This window comes from Pollachius pollachius (assembly GCF_949987615.1).
Source record: "Pollachius pollachius genome assembly, chromosome: 7".
Lineage (NCBI taxonomy): Eukaryota > Metazoa > Chordata > Actinopteri > Gadiformes > Gadidae > Pollachius > Pollachius pollachius.
Window position 1 is genome coordinate 13223714 of NC_136940.1, and position 16025 is coordinate 13239738.

Consider the following 16025-nt stretch of genomic DNA (forward strand, 5'->3'; position numbering starts at 1 on the left):
CAACATTGTAAGGTCAGAATCGCATTGTTGGTCAAAAAGTGCTTCTCTCACTCTGAAAAGCATTTTGCACACATAACAACTAGAAAAGTTGATATTTCTGTTTCTTTCAATGCAAACATGTATTTATGCTTACAAATGGGTTATATAAGCATAAACCACCATTTGGAAGTGAATTCCATCAGTTTTCAGCAATATCAACATTGTAAGGTCAGAATCGCATTGTTGGTCAAAAAGTGCTTCTCTCGCTCTGAAAAGCATTTTGCACACATAAAAACTAGAAAAGTGAATAGTTCTGTTCTTTTCAATGCAAACGTGTTATTATGCTTACAAAAGGGTTATTTAAGCATAAACCACCATTTGGAAGTGAATTCTATCAGTTTTGAGCAATATCAACATTGTAAGGTCAGAATCGCATTGTTGGTCAAAAAGTGCTTCTCTTGCTCTGAAAAGCATTTTGCACACATAAAAACTAGAAAAGTGAATAGTTCTGTTCCTTTCAATACAAACGTGGTATTATGCTTACAAAAGGGTTATTTAAGCATAAACCACCATTTAGAAGTGAATTCCTTCAGTTTTGAGCAATATCAACATTGTAATGTCAGAATCACATTGTTGGTCAAAAAGTGCTTCTCTCGCTCTGAAAAGCATTTTGCACACAAAAACTAGAAAAGTTGATATTTCTGTTTCTTTCAATGCAAACGTGTTTTTATGCTTACAAATGGGTTATTTAAGAATAAACCACCATTTGGAAGTGAATTCCATCAGTTTTGAGCAATATCAACATTGTAAGGTCAGAATCGCATTGTTGGTCAAAAAGTGCTTCTCTCGCTGTGAAAAGCATTTTGCACACATAAAAACTAGAAAAGTTGATATTTCTGTTTCTTTCAATGCAAACGTGTTTTTATGCTTACAAATGGGTTATTTAAGCATAAACCACCATTTGGAAGTGAATTCCATCAGTTTTGAGCAATATCAACATTGTAAGGTCAGAATCGCATTGTTGGTCAAAAAGTGCTTCTCTCGCTCTGAAAAGCATTTTGCACACATAACAACTAGAAAAGTTGATATTTCTGTTTATTTCAATGCAAACGTGTTTTTATGCTTACAAATGGGTTATATAAGCATAAACCACCATTTGGAAGTGAATTCCATCAGTTTTGAGCAATATCAACATTGTAAGGTCAGAATCGCATTGTTGGTCAAAAAGTGCTTCTCTCGCTCTGAAAAGCATTTTGCAGACATTAAAACTAGAAAAGTGAATAGTTCTGTTCCTTTCAATGCAAAAATGTTATAATGCTTACAAAAGGGTTATTTAAGCATAAACCACCATTTGGGAGTGAATTCCATTAGTTTTGAGCAATATCAACATTGTAAGGTTAGAATCGCATTGTTGGTCAAAAAGTGCTTCTCTCGCTCTGAAAAGCATTTTGCACAAATAAAAACTAGAAAAGTTGATATTTCTGTTTCTTTCAATGCAAACGTGTTTTTATGCTTATAAATGGGTTATTTAAGCAAAAACCACCCTTTGGAAGTGAATTCCATCAGTTTTGAGCAATATCAACATTGTAAGGTTAGAATCGCAATGTTGGTCAAAAAGTGCTTCTCTCGCTCTGAAAAGCATTTTGCACAAATAAAAACTAGAAAAGTTGATATTTCTGTTTCTTTCAATACACACGTGTTTTTATGCTTATAAATGGGTTATTTAAGCATAAACCACCATTTGGAAGTGAATTCCATCAGTTTTGAGCAATATCAACATTGTAAGGTTAGAATCGCATTGTTGGTCAAAAAGGGCTTCTCTCGCTCTGAAAAGCATTTTGCACACATAAAAACTTTACAAGTGAATATTTCTGTTCCTTTCCATTCAAACGTGTTATTATGCTTACAAAAGGGTTATTTAAGCATAAACCACCATTTGGAAGTGAATTCCATCAGTTTTGAGCAATATCAACATTGTAAGGTCAGAATCGCATTGTTGGTCAAAAAGTGCTTCTCTCGCTCTGAAAAGCATTTTGCACACATAACAACTAGAAAAGTTGATATTTCTGTTTCTTTCAATGCAAACGTGTTTTTATGCTTACAAATGGGTTATATAAGCATAAACCACCATTTGGAAGTGAATTCCATCAGTTTTGAGCAATATCAACATTGTAAGGTCAGAATCGCATTGTTGGTCAAAAAGTGCTTCTCTCGCTCTGAAAAGCATTTTGCAGACATTAAAACTAGAAAAGTGAATAGTTCTGTTCCTTTCAATGCAAAAATGTTATAATGCTTACAAAAGGGTTATTTAAGCATAAACCACCATTTGGGAGTGAATTCCATTAGTTTTGAGCAATATCAACATTGTAAGGTCAGAATCACATTGTTGGTCAAAAAGTGCTTCTCTCGCTCTGAAAAGCATTTTGCACACATAATAACTTGACAAGTGAATAGTTATTTTCCTTTCAATGCAAACGTGTTATTATGCTTACAAAAGGGTTATTTAAGCATAAACCAAAATTTGGAAGTGAATTCCATCAGTTTTGAGCAATATCAGCATTGTAAGGTCAGAATCACATTGTTGGTCAAAAAGTGCTTCTCTCGCTCTGAAAAGCATTTTGCACACATAAAAACTAGAAAAGTGAATAGTTCTGTTTCTTTCAATAAAAACGTGTTATTATGCTTACAAATGGGTTATTTAAGCATAAACCAACATTTGGAAGTGAATTCCATCAGTTTTGAGCAATATCAACATTGTAAGGTCAGAATCACATTGTTGGTCAAAAAGTGCTTCTCTCGCTCTGAAAAGCATTTTGCACACATAAAAACTAGAAAAGTGAATAGTTCTGTTCCTTTCAATGCAAACGTGTTATTATGCTTACAAAAGGGTTATTTAAGCATAAACCACCATTTGGAAGTGAATTCCATCAGTTTTGAGCAATATCAACATTGTAAGGTTAGAATCGCATTGTTGGTCAAAAAGTGCTTCTCTCGCTCTGAAAAGCATTTTGCACAAATAAAAACTAGAAAAGTTGATATTTCTGTTTCTTTCAATGCAAACGTGTTTTTATGCTTATAAATGGGTTATTTAAGCAAAAACCACCCTTTGGAAGTGAATTCCATCAGTTTTGAGCAATATCAACATTGTAAGGTTAGAATCGCAATGTTGGTCAAAAAGTGCTTCTCTCGCTCTGAAAAGCATTTTGCACAAATAAAAACTAGAAAAGTTGATATTTCTGTTTCTTTCAATGCACACGTGTTTTTATGCTTATAAATGGGTTATTTAAGCATAAACCACCATTTGGAAGTGAATTCCATCAGTTTTGAGCAATATCAACATTGTAAGGTTAGAATCGCATTGTTGGTCAAAAAGTGCTTCTCTCGCTCTGAAAAGCATTTTGCACACATAAAAACTTTACAAGTGAATATTTCTGTTCCTTTCCATTCAAACGTGTTATTATGCTTACAAAAGGGTTATTTAAGCATAAACCACCATTTGGAAGTGAATTCCATCAGTTTTGAGCAATATCAACATTGTAAGGTCAGAATCGCATTGTTGGTCAAAAAGTGCTTCTCTAGCTCTGAAAAGCATTTTGCACACATAACAACTAGAAAAGTTGATATTTCTGTTTCTTTCAATGCAAACGTGTTTTTATGCTTACAAATGGGTTATATAAGCATAAACCACCATTTGGAAGTGAATTCCATCAGTTTTGAGCAATATCAACATTGTAAGGTCAGAATCGCATTGTTGGTCAAAAAGTGCTTCTCTCGCTCTGAAAAGCATTTTGCAGACATTAAAACTAGAAAAGTGAATAGTTCTGTTCCTTTCAATGCAAAAATGTTATAATGCTTACAAAAGGGTTATTTAAGCATAAACCACCATTTGGAAGTGAATTCCATCAGTTTTGAGCAATATCAACATTGTAAGGTTAGAATCGCATTGTTGGTCAAAAAGGGCTTCTCTCGCTCTGAAAAGCATTTTGCACACATAAAAACTTTACAAGTGAATATTTCTGTTCCTTTCCATTCAAACGTGTTATTATGCTTACAAATGGGTTATTTAAGCATAAACCACCATTTGGAAGTGAATTCCATCAGTTTTGAGCAATATCAACATTGTAAGGTTAGAATCGCATTGTTGGTCAAAAAGTGCTTCTCTCGCTCTGAAAAGCATTTTGCACACATAAAAACTTGACAAGTGAATATATCTGTTCCTTTCAATGCAAACGTGTTATTATGCTTACAAAAGGGTTATTTAAGCATAAACCACCATTTGGAAGTGAATTCCATCAGTTTTGAGCAATATCAACATTGTAAGGTCAGAATCGCATTGTTGGTCAAAAAGTTCTTCTCTCGCTCTGAAAAGCATTTTGAACACATAAAAATTAGAAAAGTGAGTAATTCTGTTTCTTTCAATGCAAACATGTTATTATGCTTACAAATGGGTTATTTAAGCAGAGACCACCATTTAGAAGTGAATCCCTTCAGTTTTGAGCAATATCAACATTGTAAGGTCAGAATCGCATTGTTGGTCAAAAAGTGCTTCTCTCGCTCTGTAAAGCATTTTGCACACATAACAACTAGAAAAGTTGATATTTCTGTTTCTTTCAATGCAAACGTGTTTTTATGCTTACAAATGGGTTATTTAAGCATAAACCACCATTTGGAAGTGAATTCCATCAGTTTTGAGCAATAGCAACATTGTAAGGTCAGAATCGCATTGTTGGTCAAAAAGTGCTTCTCTCGCTGTGAAAAGCATTTTGCACACATAAAAACTAGAAAAGTTGATATTTCTGTTTCTTTCAATGCAAACGTGTTTTTATGCTTACAAATGGGTTATTTAAGCATAAACCACCATTTGGAAGTGAATTCCATCAGTTTTGAGCAATATCAACATTGTAAGGTCAGAATCGCATTGTTGGTCAAAAAGTGCTTCTCTTGCTCTGAAAAGCATTTTGCACACATAACAACTAGAAAAGTTGATATTTCTGTTTCTTTCAATGCAAACGTGTTTTTATGCTTACAAATGGGTTATTCAAGCATAAACCACCATTTGGAAGTGAATTCCATCAGTTTTGAGCAATATCAACATTGTAAGGTCAGAATCGCATTGTTGGTCAAAAAGTGCTTCTCTCGCTCTGAAAAGCATTTTGCAGACATTAAAACTAGAAAAGTTGATATTTCTGTTCCTTTCAATGCAAACGTGTTTTTATGCTTACAAATAGGTTATATAAGCATAAACCACCATTTGGAAGTGAATTCCATCAGTTTTGAGCAACATCAACATTGTAAGGTCAGAATCGCATTGTTGGTCCAAAAGTGCTTCTCTCGCTCTGAAAAGCATTTAGCACACATAAAAACTAGAAAAGTGAATAGTTCTGTTCCTTTCAATGCAAACGTGTTATTATGCCTACAAAAGGGTTATTTAAGCATAAACCACCATTTTGAAGTGAATTCCATCAGTTTTGAGCAATATCAGCATTGTAAGGTCAGAATCACATTGTTGGTCAAAAAGTGCTTCTCTCGCTCTGAAAAGCATTTTGCACACATAAAAACTAGAAAAGTTGATATTTCTGTTTCTTTCAATGCAAACGTGTTTTTATGCTTACAAATGGGTTATTCAAGCATAAACCACCATTTGGAAGTGAATTCCATCAGTTTTGAGCAATATCAATATTGTAAGGTTCAGAATCGCATTGTTGGTCAAAAAGTGCTTCTCTCGCTCTGAAAAGCATTTTGCACACATAACAACTAGAAAAGTTGATATTTCTGTTCCTTTCAATGCAAACGTGTTTTTATGCTTACAAATAGGTAATATAAGCATAAACCACCATTTGGAAGTGAATTCCATCAGTTTTGAGCAACATCAACATTGTAAGGTCAGAATAGCATTGTTGGTCAAAAAGTGCTTCTCTCGCTCTGAAAAGCATTTTGCACACATAAAAACTAGAAAAGTGAATAGTTCTGTTCATTTCAATGCAAACGTGTTGTTATGCCTACAAAAGGGTTATTTAAGCATAAACCACCATTTGGAAGTAAATTCCATCAGTTTTGAGCAATATCAACATTGTAAGGTCAGAATCGCATTGTTGGTCAAAAAGTGCTTCTCTCGCTCTGAAAAGCATTTTGCAGACATTAAAACTAGAAAAGTGAATAGTTCTGTTCCTTTCAATGCAAAAATGTTATAATGCTTACAAAAGGGTTATTTAAGCATAAACCACCATTTGGGAGTGAATTCCATTAGTTTTGAGCAATATCAACATTGTAAGGTCAGAATCACATTGTTGGTCAAAAAGTGCTTCTCTCGCTCTGAAAAGCATTTTGCAGACATTAAAACTAGAAAAGTGAATAGTTCTGTTCCTTTCAATGCAAAAATGTTATAATGCTTACAAAAGGGTTATTTAAGCATAAACCACCATTTGGGAGTGAATATCATTAGTTTTGAGCAATATCAACATTGTAAGGTCAGAATCACATTGTTGGTCAAAAAGTGCTTCTCTCGCTCTGAAAAGCATTTTGCACACATAATAACTTGACAAGTGAATAGTTATTTTCCTTTCAATGCAAACGTGTTATTATGCTTACAAAAGGGTTATTTAAGCATAAACCAAAATTTGGAAGGAATTCCATCAGTTTTGAGCAATATCAACATTTTAAGGTTAGAATCGCATTGTTGGTCAAAAAGTGCTTCTCTCGCTCTGAAAAGCATTTTGCACACATAAAAACTTGACAAGTGAATATATCTGTTCCTTTCAATGCAAACGTGTTATTATGCTTACAAAAGGGTTATTTAAGCATAAACCACCATTTGGAAGTGAATTCCATCAGTTTTGAGCAATATCAACATTGTAAGGTCAGAATCGCATTGTTGGTCAAAAAGTTCTTCTCTCGCTCTGAAAAGCATTTTGAACACATAAAAATTAGAAAAGTGAGTAATTCTGTTTCTTTCAATGCAAACATGTTATTATACTTACAAATGGGTTATTTAAGCAGAGACCACCATTTAGAAGTGAATCCCTTCAGTTTTGAGCAATATCAACATTGTAAGGTCAGAATCGCATTGTTGGTCAAAAAGTGCTTCTCTCGCTGTGAAAAGCATTTTGCACACATAAAAACTAGAAAAGTTGATATTTCTGTTTCTTTCAATGCAAACGTGTTTTTATGCTTACAAATGGGTTATTTAAGCATAAACCACCATTTGGAAGTGAATTCCATCAGTTTTGAGCAATATCAACATTGTAAGGTCAGAATCGCATTGTTGGTCAAAAAGTGCTTCTCTCGCTCTGAAAAGCATTTTGCAGACATTAAAACTAGAAAAGTTGATATTTCTGTTCCTTTCAATGCAAACGTGTTTTTATGCTTACAAATAGGTTATATAAGCATAAACCACCATTTGGAAGTGAATTCCATCAGTTTTGAGCAACATCAACATTGTAAGGTCAGAATCGCATTGTTGGTCAAAAAGTGCTTCTCTCGCTCTGAAAAGCATTTTGCACACATAAAAACTAGAAAAGTGAATAGTTCTGTTCCTTTCAATGCAAACGTGTTATTATGCCTACAAAAGGGTTATTTAAGCATAAACCACCATTTGGAAGTGAATTCCATCAGTTTTGAGCAATATCAGCATTGTAAGGTCAGAATCACATTGTTGGTGAAAAAGTGCTTCTCTCGCTCTGAAAAGCATTTTGCACACATAAAAACTAGAAAAGTTGATATTTCTGTTTCTTTCAATGCAAACGTGTTTTTATGCTTACAAATAGGTTATATAAGCATAAACCACCATTTGGAAGTGAATTCCATCAGTTTTGAGCAACATCAACATTGTAAGGTCAGAATCGCATTGTTGGTCAAAAAGTGCTTCTCTCGCTCTGAAAAGCATTTTGCACACATAAAAACTAGAAAAGTGAATAGTTCTGTTCCTTTCAATGCAAACGTGTTATTATGCCTACAAATGGGTTATTTAAGCATAAACCACCATTTGGAAGTGAATTCCATCAGTTTTGAGCAATATCAGCATTGTAAGGTCAGAATCACATTGTTGGTCAAAAAGTGCTTCTCTCGCTCTGAAAAGCATTTTGCACACATAAAAACTAGAAAAGTGAATAGTTCTATTCCTTTCAATAAAAACGTGTTATTATGCTTACAAATGGGTTATTTAAGCATAAACCAACATTTGGAAGTGAATTCCATCAGTTTTGAGCAATATCAACATTGTAAGGTCAGAATCACATTGTTGGTCAAAAAGTGCTTCTCTCGCTCTGAAAAGCATTTTGCACACATAAAAACTAGAAAAGTGAATAGTTCTGTTCCTTTCAATGCAAACGTGTTATTATGCTTACAAAAGGGTTATTTAAGCATAAACCACCATTTGGAAGTGAATTCCATCTGTTTTGAGCAATATCAACATTGTAAGGTTAGAATCGCATTGTTGGTCAAAAAGTGCTTCTCTCGCTCTGAAAAGCATTTTGCACACATAAAAACTAGAAAAGTTGATATTTCTGTTTCTTTCAATGCAAACGTGTTTTTATGCTTACAAATGGGTTATTCAAGCATAAACCACCATTTGGAAGTGAATTCCATCAGTTTTGAGCAATATCAATATTGTAAGGTTCAGAATCGCATTGTTGGTCAAAAAGTGCTTCTCTCGCTCTGAAAAGCATTTTGCACACATAACAACTAGAAAAGTTGATATTTCTGTTCCTTTCAATGCAAACGTGTTTTTATGCTTACAAATAGGTTATATAAGCATAAACCACCATTTGGAAGTGAATTCCATCAGTTTTGAGCAACATCAACATTGTAAGGTCAGAATCGCATTGTTGGTCAAAAAGTGCTTCTCTCGCTCTGAAAAGCATTTTGCACACATAAAAACTAGAAAAGTGAATAGTTCTGTTCCTTTCAATGCAAACGTGTTGTTATGCCTACAAAAGGGTTATTTAAGCATAAACCACCATTTGGAAGTAAATTCCATCAGTTTTGAGCAATATCAACATTGTAAGGTTAGAATCGCAATGTTGGTCAAAAAGTGCTTCTCTCGCTCTGAAAAGCATTTTGCACACATAAAAATTAGAAAAGTGAATAGTTCTGTTCCTTTCAATAAAAACGTGTTATTATGCTTACAAAAGGGTTATTTAAGCATACACCACCATTTGGACGTGAATTCCATCAGTTTTGAGCAATATCAAAATTGTAAGGTTAGAATCGCATTGTTGGTCAAAAAGTGCTTCTCTCGCTCTGAAAAGCATTTTGCACACACAAAAACTAGAAAAGTTGATATTTCTGTTTCTTTCAATGCAAACGTGTTTTTATGCTTACAAATGGGTTATTTAAGCATAAACCACCATTTGGAAGTGAATTCCATCAGTTTTGAGCAATATCAACATTGTAAGGTCAGAATCGCATTGTTGGTCAAAAAGTGCTTCTCTCGCTCTGAAAAGCATTTTGCACACATAACAACTAGAAAAGTTGATATTTCTGTTTCTTTCAATGCAAACGTGTTTTTATGCTTACAAATGGGTTATATAAGCATAAACCACCATTTGGAAGTGAATTCCATCAGTTTTGAGCAATATCAACATTGTAAGGTCAGAATCGCATTGTTGGTCAAAAAGTGCTTCTCTCGCTCTGAAAAGCATTTTGCAGACATTAAAACTAGAAAAGTGAATAGTTCTGTTCCTTTCAATGCAAACATGTTATAATGCTTACAAAAGGGTTATTTAAGCATATACCACCATTTGGGAGTGAATTCCATTAGTTTTGAGCAATATCAACATTGTAAGGTCAGAATCACATTGTTGGTCAAAAAGTGCTTCTCTCGCTCTGAAAAGCATTTTGCACACATAACAACTAGAAAAGTTGATATTTCTGTTCCTTTCAATGCAAACGTGTTTTTATGCTTACAAATAGGTTATATAAGCATAAACCACCATTTGGAAGTGAATTCCATCAGTTTTGAGCAACATCAACATTGTAAGGTCAGAATCGCATTGTTGGTCAAAAAGTGCTTCTCTCGCTCTGAAAAGCATTTTGCACACATAAAAACTAGAAAAGTGAATAGTTCTGTTCCTTTCAATGCAAACGTGTTGTTATGCCTACAAAAGGGTTATTTAAGCATAAACCACCATTTGGAAGTAAATTCCATCAGTTTTGAGCAATATCAACATTGTAAGGTTAGAATCGCAATGTTGGTCAAAAAGTGCTTCTCTCGCTCTGAAAAGCATTTTGCACACATAAAAATTAGAAAAGTGAATAGTTCTGTTCCTTTCAATAAAAACGTGTTATTATGCTTACAAAAGGGTTATTTAAGCATACACCACCATTTGGACGTGAATTCCATCAGTTTTGAGCAATATCAAAATTGTAAGGTTAGAATCGCATTGTTGGTCAAAAAGTGCTTCTCTCGCTCTGAAAAGCATTTTGCACACACAAAAACTAGAAAAGTTGATATTTCTGTTTCTTTCAATGCAAACGTGTTTTTATGCTTACAAATGGGTTATTTAAGCATAAACCACCATTTGGAAGTGAATTCCATCAGTTTTGAGCAATATCAACAGTGTAAGGTCAGAATCGCATTGTTGGTCAAAAAGTGCTTCTCTCGCTCTGAAAAGCATTTTGCACACATAAAAACTAGAAAAGTGAATAGTTCTGTTCCTTTCAATGCAAACGTGTTATTATGCCTACAAAATGGTTATTTAAGGATAAACCACCATTTGGAAGTGAATTCCATCAGTTTTGAGCAATATCAGCATTGTAAGGTCAGAATCACATTGTTGGTCAAAAAGTGCTTCTCTCGCTCTGAAAAGCATTTTGCACACATAAAAACTAGAAAAGTGAATAGTTCTGTTCCTTTCAATAAAAACGTGTTATTATGCTTACAAATGGGTTATTTAAGCATAAACCACCATTTAGAAGTGAATTCCTTCAGTTTTGAGCAATATCAACATTGTAATGTCAGAATCACATTGTTGGTCAAAAAGTGCTTCTCTCGCTCTGAAAAGCATTTTGCACACAAAAACTAGAAAAGTTGATATTTCTGTTTCTTTCAATGCAAACGTGTTTTTATGCTTACAAATGGGTTATTTAAGCATAAACCACCATTTGGAAGTGAATTCCATCAGTTTTGAGCAATATCAACATTGTAAGGTCAGAATCGCATTGTTGGTCAAAAAGTGCTTCTCTCGCTCTGAAAAGCATTTTGCACACATAACAACTAGAAAAGTTGATATTTCTGTTTCTTTCAATGCAAACGTGTTTTTATGCTTACAAATGGGTTATATAAGCATAAACCACCATTTGGAAGTGAATTCCATCAGTTTTGAGCAATATCAACATTGTAAGGTCAGAATCGCATTGTTGGTCAAAAAGTGCTTCTCTCGCTCTGAAAAGCATTTTGCAGACATTAAAACTAGAAAAGTGAATAGTTCTGTTCCTTTCAATGCAAACATGTTATAATGCTTACAAAAGGGTTATTTAAGCATATACCACCATTTGGGAGTGAATTCCATTAGTTTTGAGCAATATCAACATTGTAAGGTCAGAATCACATTGTTGGTCAAAAAGTGCTTCTCTCGCTCTGAAAAGCATTTTGCACACATAATAACTTGACAAGTGAATAGTTATTTTCCTTTCAATGCAAACGTGTTATTATGCTTACAAAAGGGTTATTGAAGCATAAACCAAAATTTGGAAGTGAATTCCATCAGTTTTGAGCAATATCAGCATTGTAAGGTCAGAATCACATTGTTGGTCAAAAAGTGCTTCTCTCGCTCTGAAAAGCATTTTGCACACATAAAAACTAGAAAAGTGAATAGTTCTGTTTCTTTCAATAAAAACGTGTTATTATGCTTACAAATGGGTTATTTAAGCATAAACCAACATTTGGAAGTGAATTCCATCAGTTTTGAGCAATATCAACATTGTAAGGTCAGAATCACATTGTTGGTCAAAAAGTGCTTCTCTCGCTCTGAAAAGCATTTTGCACACATAAAAACTAGAAAAGTGCATAGTTCTGTTCCTTTCAATGCAAACGTGTTATTATGCTTACAAAAGGGTTATTTAAGCATAAACCACCATTTGGAAGTGAATTCCATCAGTTTTGAGCAATATCAACATTGTAAGGTTAGAATCGCATTGTTGGTCAAAAAGTGCTTCTCTCGCGCTGAAAAGCATTTTGCACAAATAAAAACTAGAAAAGTTGATATTTCTGTTTCTTTCAATGCAAACGTGTTTTTATGCTTATAAATGGGTTATTTAAGCATAAACCACCCTTTGGAAGTGAATTCCATCAGTTTTGAGCAATATCAACATTGTAAGGTTAGAATCGCAATGTTGGTCAAAAAGTGCTTCTCTCGCTCTGAAAAGCATTTTGCACAAATAAAAACTAGAAAAGTTGATATTTCTGTTTCTTTCAATGCAAACGTGTTTTTATGCTTATAAATGGGTTATTTAAGCATAAACCACCATTTGGAAGTGAATTCCTTCAGTTTTGAGCAATATCAACATTGTAAGGTTAGAATCGCATTGTTGGTCAAAAAGTGCTTCTCTCGCTCTGAAAAGCATTTTGCACACATAAAAACTTTACAAGTGAATATTTCTGTTCCTTTCCATTCAAACGTGTTATTATGCTTACAAAAGGGTTATTTAAGCATAAACCACCATTTGGAAGTGAATTCCATCAGTTTTGAGCAATATCAACATTGTAAGGTTAGAATCGCATTGTTGGTCAAAAAGTGCTTCTCTCGCTCTGAAAAGCATTTTGCACACATAAAAACTTGACAAGTGAATATATCTGTTCCTTTCAATGCAAACGTGTTATTATGCTTACAAAAGGGTTATTTAAGCATAAACCACCATTTGGAAGTGAATTCCATCAGTTTTGAGCAATATCAACATTGCAAGGTCAGAATCGCATTGTTGGTCAAAAAGTTCTTCTCTCGCTCTGAAAAGCATTTTGAACACATAAAAACTAGAAAAGTGAGTAATTCTGTTTCTTTCAATGCAAACATGTTATTATGCTTACAAATGGGTTATTTAAGCATAGACCACCATTTAGAAGTGAATCCCTTCAGTTTTGAGCAATATCAACATTGTAAGGTCAGAATCGCATTGTTGGTCAAAAAGTGCTTCTCTCGCTCTGTAAAGCATTTTGCACACAAAAACTAGAAAAGTTGATATTTCTGTTTCTTTCAATGCAAACGTGTTTTTATGCTTACAAATGGGTTATTTAAGCATAAACGACCATTTGGAAGTGAATTCCATCAGTTTTGAGCAATAGCAACATTGTAAGGTCAGAATCGCATTGTTGGTCAAAAAGTGCTTCTCTCGCTGTGAAAAGCATTTTGCACACATAAAAACTAGAAAAGTTGATATTTCTGTTTCTTTCAATGCAAACGTGTTTTTATGCTTACAAATGGGTTATTTAAGCATAAACCACCATTTGGAAGCGAATTCCATCAGTTTTAAGCAATATCAACATTGTAAGGTCAGAATCGCATTGTTGGTCAAAAAGTGCTTCTCTCGCTCTGAAAAGCATTTTGCACACATAAAAACTAGAAAAGTGAATAGTTCTGTTCCTTTCAATGCAAACATGTTATTATGCCTACAAAAGGGTTATTTAAGCATAAACCACCATTTGGAAGTGAATTCCATCAGTTTTGAGCAATATCAGCATTGTAAGGTCAGAATCACATTGTTGGTCAAAAAGTGCTTCTCTCGCTCTGAAAAGCATTTTGCACACATAAAAACTAGAAAAGTGAATAGTTCTGTTCCTTTCAATAAAAACGTGTTATTATGCTTACAAATGGGTTATTTAAGCATAAACCAACATTTGGAAGTGAATTCCATCAGTTTTGAGCAATATCAACATTGCAAGGTCAGAATCGCATTGTTGGTCAAAAAGTTCTTCTCTCGCTCTGAAAAGCATTTTGAACACATAAAAACTAGAAAAGTGAGTAATTCTGTTTCTTTCAATGCAAACATGTTATTATGCTTACAAATGGGTTATTTAAGCATAGACCACCATTTAGAAGTGAATCCCTTCAGTTTTGAGCAATATCAACATTGTAAGGTCAGAATCGCATTGTTGGTCAAAAAGTGCTTCTCTCGCTCTGTAAAGCATTTTGCACACAAAAACTAGAAAAGTTGATATTTCTGTTTCTTTCAATGCAAACGTGTTTTTATGCTTACAAATGGGTTATTTAAGCATAAACGACCATTTGGAAGTGAATTCCATCAGTTTTGAGCAATAGCAACATTGTAAGGTCAGAATCGCATTGTTGGTCAAAAAGTGCTTCTCTCGCTGTGAAAAGCATTTTGCACACATAAAAACTAGAAAAGTTGATATTTCTGTTTCTTTCAATGCAAACGTGTTTTTATGCTTACAAATGGGTTATTTAAGCATAAACCACCATTTGGAAGCGAATTCCATCAGTTTTAAGCAATATCAACATTGTAAGGTCAGAATCGCATTGTTGGTCAAAAAGTGCTTCTCTCGCTCTGAAAAGCATTTTGCACACATAACAACTAGAAAAGTTGATATTTCTGTTTCTTTCAATGCAAACGTGTTTTTATGCTTACAAATGGGTTATTCAAGCATAAACCACCATTTGGAAGTGAATTCCATCAGTTTTGAGCAATATCAACATTGTAAGGTCAGAATCGCATTGTTGGTCAAAAAGTGCTTCTCTCGCTCTGAAAAGCATTTTACAGACATTAAAACTAGAAAAGTTGATATTTCTGTTCTTTTCAATGCAAACGTGTTTTTATGCTTACAAATAGGTTATATAAGCATAAACCACCATTTGGAAGTGAATTCCATCAGTTTTGAGCAACATCAACATTGTAAGGTCAGAATCGCATTGTTGGTCAAAAAGTGCTTCTCTCGCTCTGAAAAGCATTTTGCACACATAAAAACTAGAAAAGTGAATAGTTCTGTTCCTTTCAATGCAAACATGTTATTATGCCTACAAAAGGGTTATTTAAGCATAAACCACCATTTGGAAGTGAATTCCATCAGTTTTGAGCAATATCAGCATTGTAAGGTCAGAATCACATTGTTGGTCAAAAAGTGCTTCTCTCGCTCTGAAAAGCATTTTGCACACATAAAAACTAGAAAAGTGAATAGTTCTGTTCCTTTCAATAAAAACGTGTTATTATGCTTACAAATGGGTTATTTAAGCATAAACCAACATTTGGAAGTGAATTCCATCAGTTTTGAGCAATATCAACATTGTAAGGTCAGAATCACATTGTTTGTCAAAAAGTGCTTCTCTCGCTCTGAAAAGCATTTTGCACACATAATAACTAGAAAAGTGAATAGTTCTGTTCCTTTCAATGCAAACGTGTTATTATGCCTACAAAAGAGTTATTTAAGCATAAACCACCATTTGGAAGTGAATTCCATCAGTTTTGAGCAATATCAACATTGTAAGGTTAGAATCGCATTGTTGGTCAAAAAGTGCTTCTCTCGCTCTGAAAAGCATTTTACACACATAAAAACTAGAAAAGTTGATATTTCTGTTTCTTTCAATGCAAACGTGTTTTTATGCTTACAAATGGGTTATTCAAGCATAAACCACCATTTGGAAGTGAATTCCATCAGTTTTGAGCAATATCAATATTGTAAGGTTCAGAATCGCATTGTTGGTCAAAAAGTTCTTCTCTCGCTCTGAAAAGCATTTTGCACACATAACAACTAGAAAAGTTGATATTTCTGTTCCTTTCAATGCAAACGTGTTTTTATGCTAACAAATAGGTTATATAAGCATAAACCACCATTTGGAAGTGAATTCCATCAGTTTTGAGCAACATCAACATTGTAAGGTCAGAATCGCATTGTTGGTCAAAAAGTGCTTCTCTCGCTCTGAAAAGCATTTTGCACACATAAAAACTAGAAAAATGAATAGTTCTGTTCCTTTCAATGCAAACGTGTTGTTATGCCTACAAAAGGGTTATTTAAGCATAAACCACCATTTGGAAGTAAATTCCATCAGTTTTGAGCAATATCAACATTGTAAGGTCAGAATCGCATTGTTGGTCAAAAAGTG